The sequence below is a fragment of the Protopterus annectens genome, chromosome 17.part0 (assembly GCF_019279795.1).
Source record: "Protopterus annectens isolate FY-2018-M chromosome 17.part0, PAN1.0, whole genome shotgun sequence".
In the NCBI taxonomy this organism is placed as follows: domain Eukaryota; kingdom Metazoa; phylum Chordata; order Ceratodontiformes; family Protopteridae; genus Protopterus; species Protopterus annectens.
In genome coordinates, this window is record NC_056751.1 from 538,973,375 (window position 1) to 538,992,244 (window position 18,870).

Sequence of the window (18,870 nt, forward strand, 5' to 3'; positions counted from 1 at the left end):
AGGTGTTAAGTTTTCAGCTATGTGATTTTGCTTTTCCATGCTAAAAAATCTGTACATAAATTTAATATGAAATGTTTGTCATGGGTTGAGGCATGTAGTTTAATTTACTATAGGTACTTTAGGTTTCTACTTAAATGCTTTAGTCATAAGTAGCCTGCAGTCTTCTAAGCTGTTGGGACTTGGCATGCATGCAAGGCAGTACAGTCTGTTAACTTGTGGCTAGGATGCAATGTAAGAAAGTGCATTTGTTAATGTTGAATTTATACTGTACAACACAGATTAATTATTTATTCATGAGTGCATATTATTTAATAAGTTTCATCAAAAAAGCACTTTTCAGGTTAAGACTTCCTCCCTGGTAACATTTTGTTGATGGTGTTTATCAAGGAATGCGACCAACGATAACTGGAAATTATAACTGTCAACTGTCCCAAATTTTGTAGGATGTACAGATTTGTGCTTAATTTTTTTTTCTGTACCTCATAAAAATTTGTGGTTTTCTGGCAAGGCACTGATGAATGTAGTCATTAAATAATGACAGCCATTTGAGTTTCAGACTTCATATCCTTCAGAAAATGCATGTTAATGCAAAATATGTTATTTTAGCAACTTTGTAAGTTTATAAGAAACAAGAGTCAGGTACTCACCATAATAATGGATGTGTGCTGCCCATTTCCATTCTTCCTCAAATGATGGGCCTCAGATCTGACCTTGGATCCAACTTGGCTGCTTTCACTAGATTCATGGATCCAGCTCTCGAGCTCCTGCCTTACCCACAATGTCCCACCAACCTAACGTACCATACAGAATCAATTGAGAAGAAACAGCGGAGATAAACTGGAGTGCAAATAAGGAACAACAGGTTCCCCATAAAAATCCTGTAGTTATCCTCCAGAAAGGAAGGGAATGGTGTTAGGAAGGTGGGAAGTTGAGGAACAATGAAAATGGGCAGCACAGATCCATCGTTATGGTAAGTACATAACTGCTGCATCAGATGTTGTATTCCTCAACTAATGGAACAGAGTCCCCAGCTAGATGAACCTTGGGTGGCCCTCATGGAAGGGTATTTTCTAGTATTACAGAGCCAAAGGCAGCTCTGTTCCTAGAAATCAAATCCAGCTTGAAATGAACAATAAAAGTATGAGCACTTGACCAAGTGGCAGCAGCACAAATGTCATCTATCGAAGCACTTGACAAAAAGGTGAAGAGGTCACCATAGGATAGGCAATTAGTCAACCATTTACCTAATTTCACTTTGGAAATTGCCATGCCCCATCTGTTATGAGAAAAGGAGACAATTGGTCAGATTTTCTGAAATCTTTGGTTTGATGAAGCTAAAAATGAAGTTGCCTATGAATGGCCAAAATATGCAGTATATATTCACCCTTATTGGCAATTTTTGTGAAGAAAACAGGAAAGTTAATGACTTGATTAATGTTAGACTCAGAAGCCACCTTAAGTAAAAATGATAGCACATAAAGACACCCCATCCTTATGAAAAATCAGGTAAGAAGGCTTGGATAAAAGGGCCTGGAGCTCAGATACTTGTCTAGTTGACGTAATGGCAACTATGAAAAATGTCTTCCAGGACTAAAACTTTAAGTCCGATTTGGTAGAAGTTTCAAATGGACTTTGGGTCAAATTTTGAAGTAATATAGAGAAGTCCTAAGAAAGAGTAGGGGTTTTGACTGGGGGCCTAGATAAAAAGATGCCTTTCCGAAAGGTTTTGCAGAACTTAGAAGAAGCCAAAGAAGCATAATTTTTGCTGGAATGAAATTTAGAAATGGCAACCAGCTGAACTTTGATAGTAGAAAAGATAGCCCCTTCTTTGAAGAGGGATTTTAAAAAATCTAGGACTGTGGAGGCTGGGGCAGAAAAAGGATCCAAGTCTCTCTGGAGGGCCCAAATAAAAAATATGTCCCATTTACTTCTGTAAACCTTCCCAGTAGAAGCCTTTTGAGAGGACAAGAGGATACGCTGGACATGGGAGGAAAGCCATGGCTGCCTAGCCATCACTGGAACTGGAGAAATAATGCAGTTAACTTGAGGCCTTTTTTGTATAGATGAACTACCCCCCTGTCAGATAAGACAGGAGGTATGGACTGGGTTCCGATATCTAGGGTGGATACAGAAGACGATGCCACAGAAAGGAAAAACAGATCTGATGAAGTCAAAAGGGTGCAATGAGAATTACTGTGCTCTTTAAAAGGTAGGCTTTCTGCAGAAACTTGGGGTGTAGAGGTAATGGGTGATAAGTATAGAGGAGACCGGGAAGCTAATTGTGAACTACAGCATCTCTCAGTGACTCCCCCAGAGGAGGGATCAGGGTGAAGAACCTGCTGCACTTGTTGTGGAGGGGGTAAGCAAAGAGATTGCAACATGACTGGCCCCATCAATAGAAAATTTTTCTGCCACTTTGACATTGAGAGACCACTCATGAGGTATCAGAATGGACTGCTTAGTTTGTCTGCAAGCGCACTGGATTTTCTCGGTATATGCATTGCAGTGAGAATGAGACCAGAAGAGATCACCCATTGCCACACTCTCATTGCCTTAGGACAAAGAAGATAAGACATGTTTCCTCCCATTTGTTGATGTACCAGGCCAGAGACATATTGTCTGATTGGATAGCAATTGTCAATGAGAGAAGAGCATCTAGAATGATGGCTCTCATCTCCAGGACATTGATATGTGAATTGGCCTCTTGAGAGGACCATGTACCTGGGGCTTTCCTTCCCAAAAAAATGCCATCCCACCCTAGAAGGGAGGTGTCAGTGGTCACTGTAGAGAGAATTTTTGTTTGAATGGATCCACCAAAGGTCAGGACTGGCATGCATAAAGGCTAGAATAGACCACTGAACTGAAAGGGTCCACTGTAGAATCTACATATGATATCTGGCCAATGGGATTACAGTTATTGCTGCTGCCATCGACCTAAGGCTTGCAAGACTAGTCATGCTGGAGGAGAGGAATGCAAGATTACTTCCCTTATCTAGGATCTGAGGGTTTTTACTCTTGTTGGGGGAAAGAGATGTTATCTGATTGACTGTGCCTACATGAACACCTATGAACTCCAGGTTTTGTGTAGAAGTGAGATGTGATTTGCTGCAGTTGACTGTGATTCTCAGATGGTGATACAGCTGTAGCAAGTAGTCCCTTGCTTGTAGAAGTAGATGTCTGGTTGGAGCAGTCAGGAGCCAGTCATCTAGATTCAAAAACACCCAGAATCTTAGCAGTCTTAGGTGAGCTGCTACCTCTGCCATGCATTTGGTAAGCAGCCTGGGGGCTGTGATGAGACCAAAGGGCAGTGCTCTAAACTGATAATGACTGTCTCCCAGCCAGAAGTGCAGATATCCTCTGGAGCACCTGTTCATTTTGATGTGATAGCATGAATCCTGAAGATCTGTTGAGAACATCCAATAATAATTTCACAACATAGGATCGTAGGATCATAGGGGAGTATTAGAAATGTTAGTTAATACCCAAGACTGCATTTAATAATGACTGCCTATGTCCAGAAATGTTGTGGGCACTTTTCCGGTAAAAAATTACGGTGCCCATCCACTTGTTCAGGTTCCTTTCGAACAGTGTCATAAAGGTGTGCTGTTTCACATGAATAGGCAGCCTAATCCGAAGATGTGGCAGTCACATGGAGACAAATCTGTCCCTTCAGCATATCCTATTCAAGTTGCAGGCCATATTAATTTCCCTGGAATGGGTGGCCCTAGTCCCATTTGATTTATGGATATGCAACAAATCCATTAGGTTTGGTTCTGAGATTGCTCTGTAAGCCAGACATAAGTCTCCCCTAAGAAGTCTATATGATGCAGAGTAAAGTGACAGGGACTTTAGTCAGTCTGTGTATGGCACTTCCTGGGGTCCCTTAATCTTCTTTGTGAGAAACCTCTGAGGTCTCTCCAGTTGCTGCAGCTGCTTTGTACGGTACATGCCTAACGATGTGTTATACTCAATTATGGGCTAGATTAGTGCTGAGTATAGAAGAGTTATAACCTCTTTTCTCTTGAGTTAATACCTTTACTAATCAAGTGCACTATGTAGAAAGTCTTCCCTACCACAGTAGACACATGGTGGTTGAAGGTAAGGCTGCGGTCAACTTGTGAACCCAAGTCCCGTATGACTTCATGGGTTCTTAGGGTATTGTTGTTGATTTGATAGTGTGAAGGGGCATTGTTTATGCTGAAGGGAATCCAGGCATGCCTCCTGATGCCTATGTCCAAACCTACTGTCCTTGAGGTACCCTCTGCACATTGGAAATCAACCTCATGGACAGATTACAGGTAGAGTCTTACAAACAATGAAAAATAAAAGGCAGCTGTTGCAAGACAAAAGCAACACCATCACACCCCCTAGTACAGCTGTTTGAGAATCTATGTGAAGCTGATATCAGGAATTTATTAGTGAACAAGTATAAAAAACATGGTCACGCTAACTTGGACTGTGATGAGAGAAAACTACTAAGTGAAATTTTAGAGCATCGTGACATAAGAATAATGAAACCTGATAAAGGTGGGGGCATGGTAATTATGAATGTGGTTGATTATAATAGCAAGATTATGGAACTTTTGTATAGTGATGTCTATCTTGAGGTCTCACGAAATGAGATTAATATAGCATATCGTAATATTGACCTGGAATTGGAACAGCTATTATTAAATGGGCAAATTATCTTAGAAAACTATAATTATATGCTTATAAGCCATCCAAAAATACACACAATTTTTGTCATACCAAAAACTCACAAATCCTTAGAAAACCCACCATTAAGACCAATTGTGGACGCAAAAGCCTCAAAAACTTATAGTATTGCGAAGTTCACTGACAATATGACGAAAAACATTCTAGATTCACGTAGTCTTGTGATTAGGGACTCATGGGACTTTCTTACTAAAGTTAAACAGGACATGTTTTTTGATAGTAACATATTAGTCACTATTCATGTTTGTGATCTCTTTTCAGTTATTCCACATCAAATTGGCCTTGAATGGTTTTATGACTATTTATGCACCAATTCAACACTTAATCATAACACCATTCTGACTTTACGAACATGTATGGAAATAATATTAGAGAATAATTTTGTGACCTTTGAAGGGCATCTTTTTAAGCAAAAGCAGGGTGTTGCCATGGGTGCGTGCTGTGCTCCAGTGTTTGCCAACATTGTCTTGGCACAATGGGAGGACCTGTTTGTTACCAACTCGGAATTTAGGACTTCATGGGTATTGTATGGGCGATACCTAGATGATATAGTCCTGTTCTGGAAAGATAGTGAGGACAACCTGAAGAGGTTCTTCACCTATATTAATGGAACTACAAGTTTTCTTAAGTTTACTATGAATAGCAATGTAGAACTGATTAATTACTTGGATGTTACCATCAAGAAAGACTTTGAACATAATTGTTTTGTTTCACAACTATATAGGAAACCTACTTATTTAAATTCACTATTGCATTATACAAGCGCACACCCATTGCACCAGAAAAAAGCCCTAGTTAAAGGCCAATATGTAAGACTGGCCAGAATGGTGTCTGATTTTGCGGATTTTCTTAGTGAATTTGAAATATTAAAAAACATGTTTTGTAAGAGGGGGTACCCTGAAACCTTTGTCATAGATATTTTTAATGAAGTTAAGACTAAAAGAATGAATGGTCATTTTCTTGCACTACTAGGGCAGGTGTCCACCAAAAGTCATAATGACTGTAAACCTTTACATTTTGGACAGGTGCTTACTCTTACTTTCACATCCAATTTTCATGACATTAAAAACATTATTTCCAAATATTGGAAAATATTTGATGTTGACCCTGAATTATCAGGGAAATTTGGTATTGAACCGCAAGTGGTTTACAAAAGAGACACTTCCCTTAAAGGACTGTTTGAAAAGCAAAAATTTGACACCCACAATGGTGGTACTTTTAAGTGTGGGAGGTGTGCCCAATGCCCTTATGTTATGGACAGAGAAAAAATCAAGCTAAAAAATTTTGGATATATTTCCAGCTCAAAAAGGATGTACTGTTACACTAAAGGGGTTGTGTATTTGGCCTTGTGTAGATTCTGTGCAAGTTTCTATGTAGGTAAAACTAAAAATGCCCTAAGGTTAAGGATTTATCAACATTTATATGATATCAGAAATAAAAATGAAAAGAATGCATTATATAAACATTTGGTTAGTGAACCTACCCATTCCTTCCTGTTCTTTATATTGGAACAGGTAGATCTGGGACCTCGTGGGGGACCCTTGAATGAGTATTTGGAATTTGTAGAACTCAAATGGCAAATTAGGCTTGATGCCTATCATGCTCCTGGGTTAAATGATAGAATTTCTTTATCTTCTCTATTGAAATTAAAATCTATGTTTTTTATTTAGTTATATACACTGTTTAGGGATGTTTTAAACTTTTTACATGTATTATTGTTTTATATTTGGCTTGTATTAAGTATTTGCAGCCTTGTTAATGGGGGAAATTATGTCAGTTATTTGTGATTGGGTAAGCAATGTATTTAAACAGGTGCTAATTGCAGTATTTTGTATTCTGAGGAAGTCATCTACCAGACGAAAGCGCTTAGTACTGCTGCGTTTGCTTGCACTGCTTTATCTTGGATGAACATTGTCTGTATTTTTTCTGGATTTGGAGTTTTCTGCTTATAAAGGATTTACCATCTACCAAGCGTCACTTTTGTCTTGCAACAGCTGCCTTTTATTTCTCATGGACAGATTAGATAAAGACTGAAGGGTGTCCAGCTGTGAAGAAACCTTAGTGTCATCCTGCACAGGTATGGCCCTGGAAAGAGATTTGGAAAGCTCCTTTGTCAAATCTCTTTACAACCTGACAAAGTGTGCAAAATAATTGAACAGCCACAGGGCAAAGGTTGCTGAGGCATAGATGGGCTTTCCAAATCTCTCCAAAGCTCTAGACTCCCTGTTAAGGGGTTGGACATGTGTGCTCTGCTCTGTGAGCTCTTCCTTGGTGGCTGCTGCTACAACCATGGCATCTACTGGGAACCCCTTGCACCACTGTGCTTTGTCCTGAGGGGGGGGGGGCTAAAAATGTATCTGCTCACTTAGGAATATATATGCTGACTTAGGAATAGGTTGTGCAGTATCTGATTCTTTCTATGAGTGGTGTGAGACAAGATATATTAGCTCATCAGCTGGATGTGGTCACCTAAGTCATAGATGGGCCAGACCTGAAGGTGTCCAGAACACCAACTCCTCCTGGGAAAGGGGGGGGGGTTGGAAGAACATCCACCTTTTTTGCTTTAAAGTTCCGGTATTTCTACAAAGCAAACAACCTCAGTGGAAATCTGCGGGACCCTTCCCACTCACAGAAATCTATGTTCTTAGTAAAAGATTCCTGAGGGGAATCCAAGTGCCTCCTTTTACACGTCCTCTTCCTAGGGACCTCATTAGTGGGGTGGTCTGGAGAGGTATTGGAAGTGACAGGGGAGTCCTTAGGGATTGACTGGAGGTTTGTTCAGGAAGGCTGTCCCAATGGGATAGAGGTGAGAGGCTCAGAACTTAAACCTCATGGTGGAAGAGAAACAGGATAAGAGGGTCTCAAGGATGTCCTTTCTCTAGGCAGAGAGAAAGTCCTCTTCACTACCTCAAATGCAGAGGATCTTGGAGAAACAGAGGCCAGCAGCCCTGGAAATGAAGTCATCTGTGCTGATGAGCTCTGATCTCTCCACGATCCCCACCTCATGGAGGGAGTCAGACCCGAGCTGTCCAGCAGTGAACCAGCTAGGGGCAAGGTTGGCTCTAATAATGTCGGATTTGACCCTAACCCTCCCGGAGCTGGTGCTAAAACTTCAGCTTCTAGAGTCATCTTGCTCTAAAACCATTGGAGCTAGATGACTCAGGAACATGGTTGGAGTCAAAGAATGACCTGTCTTCAGATCCAATAAGAACACCCACAAGGATCTCGGACCCAAGATCTCTGAAGCCATGGGATGGATCAGAGAACGAGATATGATTATGGGTCAGTGGAGGGCAGGCTCATGGGTCCAGTGGGACACAGAGATGACATTACCCCCATCAGGATATGAGCTCTGAGGAACTTCCTCATCATTCTATCCACCTTTGCTTCAGACAAGCTCCTGAAGGACTTAAGGGAGGAGCTGGTAGATGGTGGCCTGGAATGTCTCGTCAGAGTTTCCTGAAGAATAGGTGAGTGGAACTGAGGAGAGATTGGCTCTGGCAAAAATCTTGGCAATCAGATATGAGGCAACCTAGCCTTCAATGAAGTATGATCCAAAGGTGTTGGATCTGAGTTTTATGAGAGTTCACAGGATGCACAGAGGATGGAGCTGATGCAGTAGAACAGTCCGAGGATCTCTTCTTAGGGTCTTTATCTTTTGGGATCAATTCAGGTTTCCCCTTTTCAGACCTCTTGGAGGGGGGAATGAACCACCTTTCAGCACTAACTTATTTTTCCAGTCACTAAGAGCACTGGAATTGAAACCAGCACAAGTGGAGCAATCTGACCCAAACAGTAGATACATTCCTTGTGGGCATCAAAATTGGGGATCTTATGCCCACCGGAAGTGCATTTTTCAAACCAGTCTGTTTATCTGCCATGCTAAACGTATAAAGAAAAGAAGAAAGGAGGTTTAAACTCAGCTGTAGCAAATGATTTTTTATAATACTACAGAACAGAAATGTACTGACAATGGTACCTAGAAATACCCGGTAGAGGGTAGAAAAGAAGTGCCTGATGGATAGAACTCAAAAACTATTTAGAAGTAAAGGAGAGAGAGAGAAAGAAAAATATATTTAATTTAAAAGGAGTAAACTTACACCCTTAAGATACTAAAAATTCAGCTAAAAGCTTGAGAGTAGGAGATCCACATCTGCGCAGTATGGCGGCAAAGCAGATCTGAGATATATTAGGTTGGTGGGACATTATGGGAAAGGGAAGAGCTCAAGAGTTGGATCCATGAAACTAGTGAAAGCAGACGAGTTGGATACTAGGTCGGATTCAAGACCCATCAGCTGAGAAACTAATGAAAATGACAGCATCGGATCAATCTTTAAAATCCGTCCTTGATTTTGAGCTGTTGCTCCCCATTAGTTTTGGCTTTGTCCAGCATTCTTCTGCTTAGAGGTTGAGAGGTATGCTACAAAGTCCTATGTTCTGCTATACATAGCATTCAATGTCAGACCCTTTCCCTGCTCTGGCTACTGATCTTTGGTTGTATAAAGTGATTGGCATACTATATTAGGCTTATTTTACATATTATCTGGAAGTACTGCATGTTTTTCATTTTTTACTAGATAGCTATTTTTTTCTGACATCTTTGCCTCCTTCTAAACATTTCTGTTCTTATCAGTTTCTTATAACATGGATATTCCATTGAGATATTAGACTATCCAATTACATTCAGTTAAAACTGCCATCACATCTGTTAAGACTAATGGAGCTAAAAAGTGTAAGATGTGTTGTTGTTAGTATGTCTTCTGTACTCGCATGTACTGTACCATTCTTTCATATCTAAATAAACTGGATTTTACAGATGTAACGATTCACTGGGTTACCCTCAAAACCTGACATGGTTATACTGATGATGTGATTTCAGATACACTAAAGAAAGACAGACAGTGACTGTGCTTTTTAAATAAAAGTTATGTACTCAACATAACTATGCATCTGTGTTGTCTGTTTTCATCTTTCCTCAACTGATGGAGTCTTGGATCTGACCTTGGATCTGACTTTGGTAATTTCTAAATTGGACTTGGATCCATAGCTGGAGCTCCTTCCCTTACCAGATCTCTTCCTCCCCACTAATATAATTACTTCAGCTTGAGTTTACACTCCTTTTAGTCTACAGTTTGCAGAAAAACAGCTGTGATATGGAAACAATATAGAAAGATAAAATAATATCCAAGGGAGTAACTACATAAAGCAGGAGAAACAAAGAGAAAGGGACCAGAGATCATAAATAAGTCAAGCAAAGCATTATTCCTCAGGTCACTCTAGGAATTTGTGTATAAAAAAATTGTGAAATAGGAAGGGGAATGGAGGCTGAGACTTTGAGAAAGGATGAAAACAGGCAATCTACACAGATGCATAGTTATGGAGAGTACATAGCTTTTATATCTGATGTTGTCTTTTTCATCTGTTCCTCAACTGATGGGGCAAAGTCCCTAGTTAGTGAAACCCAGGGCAGTCCTCAAGTAAAGATATTCTGTAGTACAGCAAAGCCAAACACTGCTCTATTCCTATATAAGATATCAAATTTGTAGTGGGCAATGAGGTTATGTTAGTGTGACCAAATGGCAGCTCCACAAATGTCATCTATAGAAACTTTAAACCAGAAAGCCGAGGATGTGGCCACAGATCAGGTAGAATGAGCACTCTCCTTTACTGGAAAAATTTGGAAAGAAAACAGGAAGGTTGATTGATTGATTGATTGATTGATTGATTGATTGACTGATTGATTCATACCTGTTTCTGAAGATTAGTGTGGAGAAAAACCCTGTCCTTGTGAAAATTTAGATATGGTGGCCTAGTCAAAAAGGCCTGGATTTCTGATACTCATCTGGCTGATGTAATTGAAACCAAAAAAATAGTTTTTCAAGACAAAATTTCATGCCTGCCTTGGCAGCTGATTCAAGTGGGGGTTGAGTCAAGGCTTGTAGAAGACTATTTAGATCCCAGGGAGTTGTATGGTCCTTGATGGGGGATTGGAGTAAGAAAGTACATTTAAGAAAGGCTTTACACAATTTAGATGAGGTAAAAAAAGATTGGTTATGTGTACATGGAAAGTGGAGATAGCCACAAGATGATTCTTTACTGTTGAGTAACTAGCACTGCTGTTAAATATGGAAGCAAGATAGTCTAGAATAACTGAAATGTGTGCTGTAAAATGATTTAGTTGTCTCTGGACAGCCCAATAAGAGAATCTTTTCCATTTATTCTTATATTCCTTTCTCACAGAGTCCTTCTGAGAAGATATGAGCATGTGTCTGACTGGAGAAGGAAACCTTGACTGTCTAACTGTCTGTCTTGATTGGAAGTGGAGAAACCATGTGGTCAGTTTGAGGTTCAGAATGTCTGGGTGAGTTATTCTGATGGGTGACAGAGAGGATCCTGGGTCAGATCCAACACCCAAGGAGAATATACAAGATGAAGCCACAGAAAGGGGAACCATATTTGTTGAAGCTAGAAAGAAGCAATGATTACTTTGCAGAAGGTTAGAGAGGTGAGTAAGAACCAGAAAACTTTACAACTACAAAGATATATGTTATAAAAGATAAAATTGACTTATCCAAAAACACTGCAAAACCCACACTACAGAGACCAAATCCATTCACTGGAGCAGCAAACAAGACTGGGGTGATTCCATTAGTGAGGAAGATTATGGGTAAAGGGAGGAACTCCATCTATGAAGCTATGAATCCAAGTCTTTAGAAGTGGCCAAAGTTGGACTTTTAATTAGCATCGCAATCAGTTTTGGCGCCAAAATGGGTCAGATGAGCTATATAAACAAGTTGTAACATCTAGATGTACGTTCTGATGAAGTCTGGATACAGATGAAAGCTTAACGTACTTTTATCTTTTGATTATTTGTGAATAAAACCTTGTGTGTCCGAGTCGAGGCATCTATCGTTATTGTCACCATACCAGAAGTTTTTATTTGGTTTCATTTAAGTTGTTGGTACTTGTGGGAAACTACAAAGATATATGTTATAAAAGATAAAATTGACTTATCCAAAACACTGCAAAACCCACACTACAGAGACCAAATCCATTCACTGGAGCAGCAAACAAGACTGGGGTGATTCCATTAGTGAGGAAGATTATGGGTAAAGGGAGGAACTCCATCTATGAGGCTATGGATCCAAGTCTTTAGAAGTGGCCAAAGTTGGATCCAAGACCCCATCAGTTGAGGAATGGACAAAAAATAACATTAGATCCTGTGTTATCTCTTTACATTTGTTTTGGATTTTGTTAAATAAGTTGACCAAATCTCCAGTCACCTGATTTCTGAAGGTGCTGAATGACAAGAAGTACCCTTATCAACTGCTGGCTACTTTAAAGCAGTCAAATGACCATTTCTGTACAGCATCAGTCTCATTAGTTCCAACATGTGGTCTCTGCAACGAGGGGACAAAATATTCTGGATAAGGTCTACACCAATGTCAAGCTAGCATATATGTTAGTACCTCATCCACATCTGGGTAACTCAGATCATCTCTCCATTATGCTACTACCAGCATATAGGCCATTGTTGATCAGAGGAAAGCCATCCAGGAAACAAATAAGGGTATGGCCAGAGGTAGCAGTCTCAGCACTCCAGGGCTGCTTCAAAAGCACTGACTGGAATATATTCAAGGAGGTGGCTACTACAGACTAGAACATTAACCTGGATGAGTACACAGAGTCCATGATGACCTATATATCAAAGTGTGTGGATGATGTGACAGTCAACAAGAGCATCATCACATGAGCGAATCAGAAACCCTGGCTCACAAGTGGAGTGTACGGGCTTTTGAAGGCACGCAATGCCAAAGATGCCTTTATGTAAGCCAGAGTGAAACTTAGTAGAGGAATAAGAGAGGCTAAGCAGGTCTATGGACAGAAAAGTTAGGGTCATTTCTCAGAAATTTGAAATCTGTCTGATATTGATCTGTGCAATATATTATCTGTGCAATATTTTGGGTAATAGGTCCTGGGTCAATAGGCTACTGGCTGGCCGGTGTCTAGTTGCCCAGCCTGGGTTACCTGGGATAGCTCTGTTGAGTGAAAGCTGGACATAAAACCAACCAACCTGCCAAATATGAACTGAGAATTGCTACGCTTAATGTAGGTTCACTGACAGGACGCAGCTTAGAAGTGGATGACATGATGATACGGAGGAGGCTGGACATCCTATGTATCCAAGAGATGAGATGGAAGGGCAGTGCAACAAAGCCACTTGGCTTGGGATTCAGACTCTACTACTCAGGTGGTGGACAGGCTAGAAATGGTGTAGGAATTCTGGTGAGACAGAGGCTTCAGAAGTCAGTGAGGGATATCATCAGAATTAATGACAGACTCATGGCAATCAGACTCCAGTGTAATGAGAGGACAGTATTCATAATCTCAGCCTATGCCCCACAGCAGGGTTGTGATAGTGAGGAAAATAGTGCATTCAGACAGCAGTTGCAGGACCTACTAGATAAAGCAGGACAACATGAACTGGTGTTGATAATGGGTGACTTAAATGCATATATCGGGACAGAACAAACAGGATATGAGGACTGCCTGGGTCCACCTGGATGGAGCAATAGGAATAAAGAAGGAGAAGCCATTCTAGACTTCTGTCTGGCAAATGGCTTGATAGTAGCCAACACATGGTTCAGAAAGAGAGACAGTCACAAGATCACATACAAGAGTAGCCAACATGCAACTCAGGTAGATTTCCTCCTAGTAAGGAAAAGGTACTGGGGTAGAATCCATGATTGCAAAGTCATCCCCGGTGAAACAGTTGGTTCACAGCATAAACCAGTAGTTGCCACAATCAGCTGCAAGCAGTGGTCAGAGAAGGCTCTAAGGTCAACAGAGACCAGGCTGAAGACCTGGAAGTTGACTGGAGAGAAAGCACAGCAGTTCAAGGAAGTACTCAGGGCTCTAGCACCCCAAGAAGAGGAGGAAATAGGTGGAGTTGAAGAAGAGTGGCAGCGCCTAAATACAGCATGTGTTAGGACTACAGAAAAGATATGTGGCCGAGCCAGGTTTGGAAATAAGGTACATAAGGAAAGCTGGTGGTGGAATGCAGAAGTGCAGGAAGTAATCAAAAGAAAGAAGGAGTGCAGGAAGAAGTGGGAGATTGAAAAGACTGAGCAAGCTAGGAAGGACTACTGGTTGGCTAACAAAGAAACTAAGAAAGAAGTTGCAATAGCAAAGAATAGGGCATCAGAGGCACTCTATCAGCTTCTGGAAAGTGACTCAGTAAGGGGCACAAATAAACTATACCAGGTTGCAAGGCAAAGACAGAAAGATAAAGAAGATAGTCAGACACCCTTCATAAGGGATTCCAGCAACAACCTGCTTACCAGCCCACAGGACATCAAAGGCAGATGGAAGGAGTATTTCCAGCAGCTTCTGAATGAAGAAAACCCCACAGAAGCGGTACTGCCCCAGAAACAGCCTACGATGAGAGTAGAAGAGGAGCTCAGCTTAGAAGAAGTAAGAGCAGCACTAAGGAAAATGAAGTCAGGGAAAGCAGCAGGCTCAGATGAGGTCACAGCAGATATGATAAAGATGCCGGGTGAGCTAGGGGAGAAATGGCTCCTGAGGGTACTAATTGCAGTGTGGAGAGAAAGGCGTATCCCAGATGACTGGAGAATAAGCATACTCGTGCCAGTGTACAAGAACAAAGGGGACATCCACAACTGTGGACAGTACAGAGACATCAAACTCCTACCACATTGCATGAAAGTTCTGGAGAAGGTGATTGATAAACGGATACGCAGAATAGTAGAATGTAAGATGGGAAATGAACAGTTCGGATTTAGATCAGGATGCAGCACAACTGACCCGATGTTTGCATTGAGACAGATACTTGAGAAGAAACTAGAGAAGAGGAGAGAGTCAAACTGGGCTTTCCTAGACTTGGAGAAAGCATATGACAAGGTCCCAAGAAAGCTGATCTGGGCAGTATTGCGGTGGTTTGAAGTTCCAGAAACATTGGTAGAATTAGTGCAGGCTATGTACAAGGACCCAGTGACTCAAGTACGAACAGTGTTTGGCCTCACTGAGGGATTCCCAGTGGGAGTGGGTGTACACCAGGGTTCAGCTCTGAGCCCACTGCTGTTCATACTGGTAATGGACTACATCAGCAAACAGGTTGGAGGGGTCAGAGCAACGAAGCTGCTGTATGCAGCCGATGTGGCAGTACAGGCAGACTCTGATCTAGAACTTCAGCAAAGGATAGGAGAATGGAATGCAAATCTGAAGGCACATGGGATGAAACTAAGCACAGATAAGACAGTGGTAATGGCAGCAGATTGGGGAAATCAGAAGAAGCTGAGAATAGAGATAGATGGGAAGATAGTGGAACAGGTAAACAGCTTCAAGTATCTGGGAGGGGTGGATGAGGAGAAGGGTAGTCTGAATGAAGAGATCAAAGCTAGAATCAGAGGGGCTGCAGCCAACTGGCATAGAGTATCAGGTGTAGTATATGACAGAAGAATGCCAAAGAAGCTGAAAAGTAAGGTGTACAAGACAGTGGTGGGACCAGTACTACTGTATGGTACAGAAACCTGGGCAGTAAAGGCAGAACCGTTGAAGAAGCTAGAGGTGATGGAAATGAAGTGCCTGAGAAAGGTGGTAGGATGCAGGACAGGCGAAGAAATGAGGACATAAGAGCAGAAGCCAAAGTAGCTCAGATTGCAGAAAAGATCAAAGAAAACAGATTCCGATGGTATGAGCACATGTGTAGAAAAGCAGAAGACAATCTGGTGAGGGATATTTGGGACAGACAGGAAGAAGGTAAGAGGAAGCGAGGGCATCCAGCAAACAGGTGGATGGATTGTGTGAAAGAAGATCTGCGACAGTCAGGTATGAGTGTTGAAGAAGGCAGGAGAGTGGCACTGAATAGAGAGAGTTCGCCCCATGTAAATGGGAAAAAGGGGATGATGATGATGATGATGATGATTTTGGGTAATGTCAAAGACGTAAATGGAATAGTCTTGGTGCATGTCATTGTACTTGTTACTGCACTGCATGAATGTCTTACTGTTGTTATTGTTGGATTAGCTTTAGTATATATGTTATTGTTGTATTAGTATCAGTATGTGTTGTATGTACATTGAGTTTGAAGTAAAGCAATTTCATCCAGTTGCACTGTTGTTGCTGTCTGAATGACAATAAAGTTCACTTTACAATACTCATAGGTACATTTAAACATTCTTTTTGCAAATGCCAAAAGTTGTGAAAAATCAGCTTTTGCAGGTCTATACTTACCCCTTGCTCAAAGGAGACAAGACTCGAGCATTGGTATATACATTTTCATAATTTTCTGCAGTGGTAAAAAAGATTGCAATTTCAGCATGAAGCCTGAAACTCCTATTTAACATCTTTAGACAACCAGTATGTTTGTAGTGTTTTTGCTTTTGTCCACCTTTCTGTGCTAACCACTCTAGAGTTCATGTATGTGTGTGCGTGTGTGTGTGTGTGTGTGTGTGTGTGTGTGTGTGTGTGTGTGTGGGGGGGATTTTGGTTAATTTAAGAGGTGTTTTTCCCATTTTCTACATGGGGTTGGGGTGTCATGCCTCTTTCTGTTTAGTGCCACTTGTATTGTCAGGCTCTGGATTGCATTGCATAAGTGGAAATTCCTTAAGATTCCAAGAGAAGGCTAAGTTATTTCTTACGCTTATTTCAATGAACTGCACTTCTGAAACGCTTATAATTGAGCTATACAGTTGATCTACTATATTTTTGCACTGTTATAAAGCTTTTTTTATTGTTTCACTGCATTTATGTACTGTTTTATACTGTTTTAACATTACTTAACTGTAAACTGCTTTTTTACACTGAGAATTGTATTTTCTGTTTGTGAGTGCTCTATTCAAACTTTTCTGTGCATTTTTGTCTGTTACAGTTAAAAGCATTCTCAAGTCTGCTCCTTGATCTGTTTAAAACATTCATTTAGTGCCTACAGCTAGGAACTGTAATAGTGTGCATTACTATAATTGCATTTTTTATTTAAATTACTAAATTGTAAACTGCTTTTTCATGCTGAAGCTTGTATTTTCTCTTTGTGGGTGTTCTTTCTATGCTTATAAAGTGAGTTTTCTGTGTTCTGCTCAGGTGGTATAATCCTGATAGAGGTCTGTTGTCTAGGCTGGAAGTTTTGTTTGAGTTTCCTGTGTTTCTGGCAGCCATTTTCTGCTGATTGTCTTCATTATTATTGAGAGTAACAAGGCCTCCTGACCTTCTGTAGTACGAGTGATTGGGTAATAGCAGGGGCTGAGTAGTAATCTGATCTTCCAACTCCTCCATTCTTACTGCTTTCATTTAGTGGCTACAGCTAGGAACTGTGTAATTTTTCACACCCACCCTCGTGTTGTGTATTCGTATACTTGGTGGCTTTGCAGTTGCCTGCCCATACTGTATATTTGATCTGTGACACTCCTCCCAGTCTAGTGTCATTAGTTCACTCAATCTACCAGAGAACATTTGTGAAGACCAACCCACTCAGATTCTTAACGTTGAATTAACTCCTGTTCCAGCTTTCTCCATTTCCACTTTACTGGAAAAAAAATTCTAAGCTTGCTTCCCCCCTTTCCTGTGGCAGGTCAGATATGGATTTGCTGTGTCCAGGACTGTTTGTGAGCTCCTAAGCCTCCCCCCCCCACTTAACTGGGGTTAAACTATTCCTGGCACCATAAAGTCTGTTCTTCAAAATTTCCCTTGCAACTAGCCAGCTTTTTAGTTTTAGCACTCATCTGTTTCTTTGATCTCAGCACTTGTTCAGAACTCATTGTAAGAACTAAATAAGTTACAAATTACTACAGCACTCAACTTTCCTCACTTGTCCAGAGGAAAACAGTATTAGTACTTAATAAATAAGCACCTATTCAGGCATGTCTAAAGGTCAGCTCCCGGTGTTTTCTCCTGTCTACCTGATGAATCTGGGCATCCTGGGACAATGCAGCAATTGCCTCTTGTACACAGACAACCCTCTCCTCCTACCACCCAACACTATAACCTGTGAGAGATGTACTTATATAGCCAAACGGGAAGCAAAGTTCTCTTCACCAAAGACTGACCTAGACAGTCAAGAGGAGAAGGTAAACACTTGCACCGCACCACACACATCACATAGTCCCTCAAAACCTACACCACCAAAACACACACACAGAACCACAAAACACACACCTACATTCACGGAGGCTCTCAGTACAAATCTGCCCAAACAACAGAGACCTCCAAAGCAGAAATGCAAGCAACCTCCACCCCCCAACACAACCCAAATGACACATAGCCCACATACTCAGTGTGCCACTCAACTACAGCCCATAAGGCATAACGTACTCAACACTCTAGTCATAGGTGACTCTATAGTTAGGCACACTGATGTTCCACTCACCAGGCTAAACAAGGAAAAAGTTACTGTCAGCTGCCTGTCAGGTGCCAGGATCCGCCACATAACACATGCACTCAGGTCACTCCACAACAAGTACAAATATGACTCTGTCATTGTCCATGTTGGTGTGAATGACCTGAGATGTACCTCCCTGGACTACATGAAAAGAGACATGGAGGAGCTCTCTGATCTTGTAGCCCAGGCCAGTATGACCCTAGCCCTGAGTAGCATCCTGCCATCACCCAGAATGACACCACAGTACAAGGACAAAATGATTGACTTTAACAATTGGCTAAGCTTCTGGTGTCATTCTAAGGGAATCCAGTATCTGTCTGCCTGGGATGACATGATCGACAGACCATGCTGCTTTGCCAGAGATGGCCTGCACCTGTCGCCCTTGGGATTCCGGATTCTGGCAAAGGCTCTTGCCACCCCTATAGTGCCTTTTTTAGGCAAGGTTCAAATGACAAATTCACCACCATAACAGGTACAAGGAAGCAAAATCTGAGGGTAATGCTACTCAATGCTAGAAGTCTAAACCTCAAAATGCACTCACTCGAGGCACTCCTTAAAATGGAGAACATTGACATCTGTGCAGTGACAGAGACCTGGTTCAAAGCTCCAGAGAGCACCCCTGCATTACCAGGCTATAATTCATACCACACCTTTCAGCCACCAAACCCAGACCGAAACACTAAAGGTGGAGGCGTGTCCATATTCATTAAGGATATCCACACCTCCAAGCTAGTTGCTCAGCATAATGCATCCGAGATTAT

At 41.3% G+C, this 18,870-nt stretch overlaps 1 protein-coding gene across 1 annotated transcript in view; it reads right to left on the bottom strand.

The window, feature by feature from the left end:
• Positions 1-18,870, bottom strand: part of LOC122791453 (mucin-6-like) — a 1,454,314-nt gene that overhangs the window by 1,006,422 nt on the left and 429,022 nt on the right. The gene's annotated exons all lie outside the window — the stretch shown is intronic.